Source organism: Gouania willdenowi, chromosome 22 (genome assembly GCF_900634775.1).
Source record: "Gouania willdenowi chromosome 22, fGouWil2.1, whole genome shotgun sequence".
Classification (NCBI taxonomy): Eukaryota; Metazoa; Chordata; class Actinopteri; order Blenniiformes; family Gobiesocidae; genus Gouania; species Gouania willdenowi.
The window spans coordinates 6,307,123-6,317,275 of NC_041065.1; the positions used below are offsets into that span (position 1 = coordinate 6,307,123).

Sequence of the window (10,153 nt, forward strand, 5' to 3'; positions counted from 1 at the left end):
GTTTGGAAGAAATACCATGGACTCGGTTGCAGTATTGGATCAGGATATCCGAAGGGCAGTGGTTAATAAGGAGGCCGTGGTGGCAGTTTTCCTCGATATAGAAAAGGCTTATGACAGTATGTGGCGGGAGGGTTTGCTGTTTAAAATTTTCGATGCTGGCATTAGGGGAAGAATGTTTGTATGGATTAAAGAGTTCCTTAATGGTAGAACAATACAGGTAAGAGTAGAAAATCAACTTTCAAAAATCGTTAGTATTTTGAATGGTACGCCTCAAGGATCTGTAATTAGCCCTGTTTTATTTAATGTAATGATAAATGGCATTTTTCAGGGTGTTAATCCAGGTTTTGGAAAATCCCTGTTTGCAGACGATGGCGCTATTTGGCGTAGGGGTAAAAATACAGAACACTTAATCAAGCAAACCCAGGTAGCCCTGGATCAAGTAGTACACTGGGCAAAAATGTGGGGATTTAGGATTTCAGCATCTAAAAGTAAGTACATGATCTTTGGCCTGAAAAAGAAAATTCCACAAATGACTTTGTATTTATATGGAAACCAATTAGAAAAGGTAAAAGTGTTTAAATTTCTCGGAATGTGGATGGATGAGAGGCTAACATGGAATACGCATATTGAAAAGACTGTTGGTAAGTGTGAAAAAGTTGTAAATGTACTTCGTAATTTGGCTGGCAGTGACTGGGGAGCAGATAGGTCAACTCTGATTATGATTTATAGAGCAATGATAAGATCTGCATTAGATTATGGTTGTTTTGTATTTGGAGCTGCGGCAAAAACTGTGTTACAAAAGCTGGACAGAGTTCAAGCAAAAGCCTTAAGAGTGTGCAGTGGAGCTTTTAGAACCACACCCATACCTGCACTGTTGGTTGAAATGGGGGAAACATCTTTAAAAATTAGAAGGCAGAAGCTGGGGCTCCAGTACTGGGCCAGACTAGCAGGACTGCAGCATAAATCTGCGGCCAACTGCCTCTTGGAGGATTGTTGGGAGTTTGCAAAAAGGGAGGGAAAAGCGCATTTTCTGAGACATATTTGTCAGCTGGCTGGTAACGTGGGTTTGGAGAATGGGAGTGTTGCTGAGCTAATGTGGTCCCCTGTCCCATTCTGGCTTTTGCCAGAGCCGGACGTTCAATTGGGCATGCTGGGGCTGGATAAGAGTTTTGTTTTTGGCCAAGTAAATGAATTTGTGGCTCTAAATAAAGAAACGGCCTGTCACATTTTTACAGATGGGTCTAAGGATCCGAGATCAGGAAAAGCCGGTCTTGGAGTCTACATTATGAATTATGAAATTGGGAAAAGTATGCGTGTATCTGATTATGTATCTGTGTTCACGACTGAGTTGTTAGCCATTAGGTGGGCTTTAGATTGGATTGAACGAAATAAACCTGAGATGTCGTATATATATTCGGATTCCATGGCTGCCTTGCAGGCAATTTCTGACCATCCCTCCGGGGCTAGGATAGATACTGTGGTAGAGATTTTGTGTTGCCTTCACCGGATAGAGTTGATGGGGTCTAGTATTGTTTTTTCCTGGATCCCATCTCATGCAGGTATTGTGGGGAATGAAGCTGCTGATAGGCTAGCAAAGAAGGCTCTTCTCGAGACGGAAATTGAATATGTGGTCCGATTGGGGAAGGCTGAGTGTGTCAGTGTTTTCAAAGCTACTGTGTATCAGCAATGGCAAAGGGAGTGGGAGAATGAGTCTAGAGGGAGGCATTATTTTAAGTGTCAACCTTGTGTGCAGGGCACTAGACTCCTGTGGGCAACTTGCCGATCAAATCAAGTTAAGATAACCAGATTAAGACTGGGGCATTGTGGACTAGCTGCATATTTAAATCGAATAGGCAAACATCCGGATGGATTATGTCAGTGTGGTCAACTTGAGACTATTTCCCACGTTCTATTGGCCTGTGGATGTTATTCTGTTGAAAGGGGAACGTTATTTAAAGAACTTTCAACTCTTGGGCTGACAGTGTTTTCAATAAAGTCAATATTTGCATCAAGAACAGAGTCGATTTTAATAGATAAGGCAGTCGTGAGATATCTTCAATCTTCCAACCTCTATTTGAGAATCTAAAATGGAGTGACTCTAAGTGAACAGAAGAGGGCAGCATTACGCTTCTTTTAGTGTACAGCCTGCCGGAAACCATTAGAAGAAGAAGAAGAAGAAGAAGAAACAGTCACTGATGACTGCGTGCTGAAGGTGTTCGACGACTAAATCCATCCAGACCGAGTCAAACGGCACTGAAATAATGGTTAGTGCAGTTTTTAAATGATGATGAATTGTTTATTTGTATAATTTCTTCAGAACAATACTTGTTCTCCACGTGGCGTGTTTGCATTAACACCGTAAGCTATATAGAATCACTGATATCTCGCAGCTAGCGTTAGCATTAGTGCTACTTGCCCTTAACCAGCTGTGATAACAAACCTCATGCACGGATTTACAACACTTCTAAATCAACATTTTCTTTTAACTTATCTATAGATGTTGATTTTATTTTTGGTTACTGCTTTAGTCAATATTGAACTTGTGAACTTTTCAGTTTGTCTAGAAACATGAAACCTCGTTCGATAGTGATAACATATACCGTTTTAATAAGATTAAAACATTAAAGAAAAGTTAGTTTAAATTATACATCAATTATATTTTAACTTGCTTGGTTTGATGATGTTTTCCAAAAACAGTTGAATGGGTAGTTTTTTTATAGTGTGATGGTGTCTGTTTTCAGTCTCACACCATTCTGCTGGTGCAGCCCACCAAGAGGCCAGAGGGAAGGACATATGCTGACTATGAATCAGTCAATGAATGTATGGAAGGTAAGCTGAAGACCATCAATGACTTACTAACCCAATATCTCTCTGTGAAGTCTTGTAGTTATTTCATCTACTCATATTTCTTAATAAATATAAATATTTATTTATTTATTTTTACTCATTTGGACAATGTGAAATGGATGGCTTAGTTTTTGAATATCTACATTTGTGAATACATTTGTTTGACAAAAAGTGTTTTTTTAATAAAAACCAAAGAAGCATGAAGATGAAGATTTTTAGAGCGCAGTACTAACAGAACTTATACACAATCTTTAAAACATTCCAAATGAATTAGGCCCCATTTGTACATTTCATTTCATTTCATTTTATTTATTTTTTTTTCATGGTAATGCAACATAAAATTGGTACAACAATCCAGCAAACACAACAATAATACATTCCATTAAAAGAAGAACAGGAGTAGGATGAAGAAAAAAATCTCCTACCCCATTCTTAACAAAAACGTTACAAATTAGATGGCCTCACCGATGCCAAAAGATAACAATAGCCCAGAACAGATGTAATCAACTTTCAATTTTAACAATTTGCTCTTTTTTATGATTTTTTTATATTTTATTTCTCAATTATTATAAATGATTTTGCTAAAACAACAGTTGTTGTAAATTTAACAATTTTCACATTCATCTTAATACAAGTTAAGTATGTGCTGTTTATACTTATATTTGAATTGAAGAATATTTGAACAATATTTTAGATCGTTTTCTAGAGAGTTCCATTGTATCACACCAGATACTGAGACACACATTTTTTTGAGGGTATTTCGTGCAAAAGGTTGTTTTAAGTCATTATTTCTTCTGCTTGTCTCACTGTTTACAGTAAAAAGGGTTTGAAGTCCATGCGGTAACAGACAGTGTTTTGCTCTATGAACAATTAATAAAGTTTGTAAAGAAACCAAGTCCTTCAGTTTGAGTAGTGCTGACCTCAGAAACAGTCCTGTGGTATGCGCTCTTGGAGAAACTCCATTAATTATTCTTATAGCCCTTTTTTGCAAAAGAAACAAGGGCGTTGAATTAGTAATATAAGAATCACCCCATATCTCCAAACAATACATTAAATATGGCAAAATAAAGGAGCAATATAGAATTCTCATTGCCTTGTAATTCAACATAAACTTTACTTTGCTCAAAACGGCAATGTTTTTACAAATTTTATTTTTTACGTAAGCTATGTTAAAGTTAAATTAACACTATCAGGGCATTTTTGATTTGTAAACAACATACATTTTGTTTTGCTTTAGTTTAATGACAATTTATTTTTTATTAAACCATTTCTGAAGTTGGACCATTTCTTGTTCAACAGTTTTCATCAATGTTCTTAAGTATAAAAACACAATTTTGATATAGATCTTATAAATCCAGTTTGGTGAATCTTTTATGTTTTAATTTCATATGCTACTAAAATTGTTTCTTGAAATAGAATAGAATAGAATAGTCTTTATTGTCATTGTACTCGGTGGTACAGCAAAATTTGAGGGGTGCTCGCATTGAGCTACAGTACACCACAAAGCATAAATTAAGAGACAGGAGCAAAAAGTATGTACAAAGGTATTAAAAAAACAACGCACAACATTTAAAAAGGTAAAAAAAAGGGGGTATTTTTTCTCTTAAAACAAGACATAAATGAGTAATTTACAGTAATAAATAACAGTTTAAGGTGCTAAAGTGTTTAGTGCTAAATGAGGGGGGGGGGGTTATGGGAGATTGTTCGTGAGTGTGTGTGTGCGTATCCATGGGTGTTTGCAGTCCGTATGGCCCAGGGGAAGAAGCTGTCTGTCAGTCTGCTTGTGTGAGACTTTGTTGACCTGTAGCATCTTCCAGAGGGCACCAGGTCGAACAGGGGGTGGGCAGGGTGTAAGGGGTCTCCTGTGATGGCCTTGGTTCTCCTGAGGCAGCAGGATGTGGCGATGTTTTCCAGGCTGGGCAGAGGGCAGCCGATGATCTTTTGGGCAGTGTTAATGACCCTCTGCACCACCTTCCTGTCATTGGCTGTTGAGCCTGCGTACCACACACCCAGACAGTATGTCAGCACGCTCTCCACAGAGGAGTGATAAAAGGCCAGCAGCAGCTTCGTGTCTAGGTGGTTCTTCCTGAGGACACGCAGGAAGTGTAGCCGCTGCTGAGCCATCTTGACCAGGGCCCCGATGTTGACAGTCCAGGAGTGGTCAGCGGAGATGTGGGTGCCCAGAAACCTGAAGGTGGTGACAGTCTCCACCTGTTCTCCATTTATGAGGAGGGGGGTGTGGTCCTGTCTGATCTTCTTGAAGTCGGGATGTTCAGGGTCAGGTTGTTTGCTGAGCACCAGCGTGATAGTTCCTCTACCTCGGCCCTGTACGCTGTCTCATCCTCGCCTCGGATGAGTCCAACCACAGTGGTGTCGTCCGCATATTTAATAATAAATCACTTCAGACGGTAATTTTATTCACTTGAACGTTAAACCAAGCTAAAATGCACAAAAGGACAACAAATTTAATTACAAAAACACAAAATAACAACAAAAACACCTAAAATAATGTACAAAAGTTTTACAGATCCACAAAAATGTTTCCAAAAAACAAATACAAAAAAAAAACCACACAAAAGAAGTGTATTTATAAAACTTTTGTACTTTTTCCTCTCATTTTAGGTGTTTTTTTTATGTTTTTGTAATTAAATTTGTTGTGCTTTTGTGTATTTTTCTGTCATTTGGCATTTTAGCTTGGTTTAACGTTCCAGTGAATAAAAATACCATGATGACTGAAGTGATTTCAAATAACAAGTTCATTAGCATATGAAATTAAAACAAAACAAAAGATGTACCAAACTTGGTTTATTAAATCTATATCAAAATTGTGTTTTTATGTACAAATGGAGCCAAATTCATTTGGAATGTTTTAAAGTTTGTGTATAAGTTTTGTGAATACTACTCTCTAAAAATCTTCATATTCATGCTTTTTTTGTGTAAAAATTATGTCTGATGAAATAAAAGTTTGGTTTTTTTTCATAAAAAAAAAATAGAAAAAAAAAACGCTTTGTCAAAAAAAATGTATTCACAAATGTAGATATTCAAAAATTAAGCCATGTATTTCACATTTTCCAAATGAGTAAAAATAAATAAATGAAATAAAAACATTGTCAAATTCGTCCATTTAAACCTGCTGTTAAAATTTGTCTTTTGAGTGACCTTTAATAATTGTTTTTAGTTGTTTATTGCCAATGTTTCCTATGTACTGTATTATGTTTTCATTCATTTCATATTTTGTTAATGCAGTTGTCATTATTTTATTTAAAAACAAAGAAAGAGAGGAAATATAAAACCTTGTACTTCAGGTGTTACTGCCACCTAGTGGCTCCCAGGTGGAAGTAGAACCAGAACTGAAGGCAGATCCAGTCCTCCACCATAGCCCGTGTGACAGTAGCAGAGGTAGGAGCTAAGATGTCTGATGCTGTGGCTCACACGCTATGCTGGCTGCTGGTTGTGTTGGTTCTACGTCCTGGGACAGCAGCAGAAACCTCTTTATGGAGCGTGGACATCAACTTAGTCAGTGTTACTTCTTATGTGTGCGGGTCTGTGTGGGTGGCATTCATTACTCTGCTGAAGTATGTGTTCCTTAGCAGCTGTTAGCCGACCAAGCTAACTAGCATCCTGAGCAGTGCTTGTGCTTGTCTATGGTCTGAAACACTGATCTCTATCATACAGCAGTGAAGCCACCCGCTGCCATATTGGTACACTGAAAACATCCTGTGAGCCATTAGAAAACCAGCCATCATTGTCCCATTGGGATTTCCAGAAGTTTACATCTGCAACTGTAGAGTGACTCTCTTGGAAAAAACCAAAATCGGCTTTAAATGTTTTGGCAAAATAAAAAAAAGGCTTTACGTTAACACAGTTGTCTTAACCCCCTGGCATTGAAGGAAACTAGTGACAGTGAAATTCAAACAAATTAAAAAAAACAACACAATTTAGAACACGAATAGAATCTAGCAGTTAGATCAGTAAGGGACTGAGCACTGCAACATTCCCACAAAAATATGGCAAGAAATTGAAAAACAAGCTGCAATTGACCATTAATAGTTAGGAACTAAAATATATGATTGAGACTGAATAATAATAAAAGTAAAAATATTAGCAGCATAAAACAGAACACCACAAGTATTAACATGAGTAAAGACTTGGTTTGAACTTCTTCATAATATTGAACAGAACAGTCTAAGTCTTAGACTGTTCTTTGTGACTTAACATTTTCAGTGAAGTCCCGATACTATAGCAATAGTATAAATCAATCCTTTACAACAACTAAAGTGGCCTCATAAGAGTGTTTCATTCTTGTTTAGACATTAAGATCCATCATCCCAAATAACTGCAGTACAGAATCCAACACAGCAATATTCATACTATCCATTTGACTCAATGTTATTTGTTATCGGCTTTCAAAATCATGAAATCTCAGACATCTGCATGTGTGTAGTGTCACTGGTTAGTTATCTGAGCCCTTCCTGTCTCTTCTGGACCATATTTTTGTGATCCAATAGAAAGTGATATTGTCCACTTTCATAACCTGGTTCCTGTACACCTTGTAAACTTTCTCCTGAATTATTTCTGATAACCCAGTTTTCTTCTTCAGAAATTTATATATATATATATATATATATATTTATTTTTTTTTCAAATAAAAAACAAAAAAACAAAATAATAAAATATCTGGTGATACGCATTGACAATGGTCAATGAATTTCTATTGATTCTGAATAAATAGACTTCTAATACCTTTTTGTGATGTTTGTGTAGAAAGCAAGCTCTTTTCCAACTTTGTTCAAATATAATTTTATTATATACAGTATTTCGCTTTAAAAAATGTAAAAAAAATATAGATATAGTCACAAGATAAAAATTTGAAACTGTATGGAAGCACTTTAAATAAAATAAAAAAACCTACAGAAAATATTGTATATTGTAAAAACAAAAACACAGACTAGAGACCCTGGCCAAAACGAATAAAAGCAAAATGTCAAGCAGGGAGCAGAAAAACATCTGCCCACGTCTGCTGCTAGTCGATGTTCCTCTTCTGGTGTTCTCAGCCTTTGATGTTGATGTTGCTGCTGATGTTGTCATTGTTGTCCTTGGTGCTATTAAAATATAGAGAACTGATGAGTTTTCTGATTCTACTGCAGGCTTGTTTCTAGGTGAGTCTCTATGATAGAATATAACATAAACTAAGGGTTAAAGACCATCTTAAATGGCTGATATTTGCAATTCAAACAATCTATGGAGAGCACAGACACTATTTGAAGTTAAATTGATGCAAACCTTGATACTCTTAGACATTAAACACACATCTGAGATTAAACTTATTCTCAGAGAGTGTGTCTGTGTCTGCACATCACTTTAAGGTACACCTCATTTTTTGTTTTTAGACTATTGATTCATTATTATCTAGAATTATTTTTACTCTTTTTAAATCAGGGGCCAAATTAGGACCAGTTTGGTCTTTATTGGGCCAGCATAAAGTACAGTGGTACCGACAATATCCAAGCAATAGGTGACTGATATTATTCCTCTCTTTAAATTTCCTTGATTTTGTAACAAATTTTTAATTTCATTCAGGGAACTATGTGAAATTTTTGATGAAAATGTCACAGTTTGAGAAAAACTGAGAGTTCTTTCAACAATTTGCAACTAAAAATGACTGCCATCATGTGATATAAGCATCAAAACACAGTGAGTTTCTTTGAAATTGTGTATTTGGAGAGGCTGAGATATCATTTTCTCTGTCATTTTTACTTTTTCCCAAGGGGCCGAATTGGTCACTCTAAAGGACCTGAGGTGGCCCCCGGCCCTTTAGTTTGACACATGGCTACAATAGTAGTTTACCACCACTACGTGTGGAGTGAAAGAATAACCCCTTAATTCTGTAAAGTGTCTTTGAGTGTCCAAAAAAGCGCTATATAAAATTGATGCATTATCATTTTGCTGACTTTATGGATGGGCCCCAAAAATCTCTCTCCTGTATCCCCCCTTATAGATGACCTTGTCTCCACATGACTGTTCTTTAATGTTCATGTTTGTGTTCAACCACCTTCAGGTACAGTGGGGGTCGATCCTCGGTCTCTGGCTGAAAAGGTTGAGAACCACTGCATTTAGAGTGATCAGTGTTTCCTGAGCAGATCATCGCCTTTGGACTGAGGAGGTAATTAAACTGAACACATCTGTCAACGTTTAACAAACTGTTCCTCTCAAACCAACTGATTGATGTCAACTTCACTGAGAGTTTTTGAGGCTCCAAAATATTAAATATAGTGTGTAATTGCTGATGTACGCTGTACAGGAGGAGATTGTTAGATCATGAATAAATAAAAAAACTGCACACAATAGAAACCCTCTTCATCAGTTTTAATAAAATACAAAACACAAGGCAGATACAAAAACAATGTAACTTAATTGGACTTTTACAAAACCATTTGCATATTTTTGAAACCTAAAAATTTGCTTTTGAACCCTTTTTTTAATTGAAGTTTTTTATTAAAAACTTTTTGTTATTATTATTATTATTATTATTATTATTAATAATAATAATAATAATAATTCTGACGACCCCGAAGACTTTTTTCTTTTCTATAATTGCACAAGTGTAAATAAAATCAAACGTAGAATATAATTCAAAGTGGTTTATATCATTAAAACCTTACATAGAATTAAAAAAAAAAATACTCCACACAAACAATCCTCAAGAAAATATGTTCTGAACTAGATCCTGTAGAAATGCTTTCTCATCTTGACGTACATCTTGCAGGTGTATGTGCAGTAAAATGACAATAAAGCCTGATTTTATTTTATTTTGGTAATGTAATTGTAAAGAATAAAATAACTGTATAGTGGGTTCCATGCATTTTCTAAAGTCCACAATAGGGTGGGACAAAAATGGCAATAATCGCTTTCCTTCCACCATGACATGTTTATTGATATGATAACTTTTTTCCTGGTTGCATTTGTTGTTTTAGGTTATCTCTTGACATATATTGAATCTTTTTTGCAACAACAATGCATGATTTTGTTTTTGTTTTTTTGTTTTTTTTATTTGTGAAAAATAAATCAATACATATGTCTTAGTGGAAGGGTGAGCTAAACTTTATTAGGGGAAAAGATGTGAAAAAGAGAGGGCAGTGGTACAACTGAGTGAGGGGGTTAAAAGTAAAGGGCTTAGGGAGAACTGGATTGTTTATTTAATTATTTAAAATTAAAACTTTGACTTTGTGCACTTTCTGTCTTGTGTTTCATTTGTGTAAAATTATGTGAAACTAACACTAATTCAGTAAATAAAATTAGAAATTTG

The 10,153-nt window shown here is 35.9% G+C and overlaps 1 long non-coding RNA gene across 1 annotated transcript; it reads left to right on the top strand.

Annotated features, from left to right (window-relative positions):
- Positions 1-2,160: 2,160 nt before the first annotated feature.
- LOC114456723 (uncharacterized) lies at positions 2,161-9,094 on the top strand. The gene is made up of 3 exons (XR_003672875.1): positions 2,161-2,264; positions 2,742-2,829; positions 8,906-9,094. It is a non-coding gene; the product is annotated as an uncharacterized LOC114456723 (long non-coding RNA).
- Positions 9,095-10,153: the final 1,059 nt, after the last annotated feature.